General features: G+C 48.1%; 1 pseudogene; it reads left to right on the top strand.

Annotated features, from left to right (window-relative positions):
• The first annotated feature begins 79 nt into the window (after positions 1-79).
• LOC111735799 lies at positions 80-198 on the top strand (annotated as a pseudogene).
• The last annotated feature ends 817 nt before the right edge of the window (positions 199-1,015 follow it).

The raw sequence follows: 1,015 nt of genomic DNA, 5'->3' as shown, positions 1-1,015 counted from the left end.
ATGAGTGTATAGCAGGAGAGTAGTTGTAATCATAATGATGCAAGTTATCCTCACTTTGCGTTTTAAAAAAGGTCTTGCAGTCTACGGCCATGCCACCCTGAACAAGCCCAATCCCGTCTGATCTCCGAAGCTAAGCAGGGTCGGGCCTGGTTAGTACTTGGATGGGAGACCACCTAGGAAGACCAGGTGCTGTAGGTGTAAAAAATAAAAAAATAAGAGAGTGTAAGCTGACAGGTCCTTGCAATCTGTTAGGTCAACTAAGGGTTGACTCGCCTAAAAAAACAAAACAAAGTCTTGCCTGGCTAAGATATAAACTAAAGTCTGGTCATGCAGTGACTACCCACCACAACCCCCACAATCTCTGGCTTTCTCCTCACCAAGTGCCTGAGAATTGTCTGTTGCCTAATATAACCTGACTCTGGCCTCTCCCCTACAAACTGTTAGCCATGTCTTCTTCAAATCCACATACCTAGCCACTTCCACAAACCTGCCTTGCTGAATGAATGAATGAATGAATGAATGAATTCCAAGAATGAATAAAAGCATGAGTCAGTGGAGCACCAAGTCCCGGTTCCCACCCTGGCAGGTCTCCCTCTGGCCCACTGGCAGCCTTCAGCCCAAGTTGTTTTAGCCCCTGTTGGCCCATTGGCCTCTTGGAGGGCAAAGCCAAGCTCCTCGCAGAGCTTCAGGCCATCCACGGCCCCACCAGACTCCAGCAGGACTGATTTCTGTGGACTGGTCATGTCTTTGGACTTGGAAATTTCACAGACTTATGAGCAAAGACTCATCCTTGCCCCTTACCCAAAGCTGCCCAAGGAAAAAGCTGCATCCGTGAGAGTGTGTGTATGCTGACCTGCTATGAAAGCACCTGGGATGGACTGACCCGTCAGGGAGGAGCCCGGGGAAAACTAGAATCTGTGACTGGAATGAGGCAGTTTAGTAAGGTCGTGGTTACAGGAATTTTTCTTTAAGATCAGCCTGATAAAATGTGCCCTAAGCCGGTAAGTGGACAAAT

This window comes from Pteropus vampyrus, unplaced genomic scaffold, assembly GCF_000151845.1.
Source record: "Pteropus vampyrus isolate Shadow unplaced genomic scaffold, Pvam_2.0 Scaffold1000009067, whole genome shotgun sequence".
Taxonomy (NCBI): domain Eukaryota; kingdom Metazoa; phylum Chordata; class Mammalia; order Chiroptera; family Pteropodidae; genus Pteropus; species Pteropus vampyrus.
The sequence above is the reverse complement of the archived record's forward strand: the minus strand, read 5'-3'. Positions and strand labels throughout refer to the sequence as shown.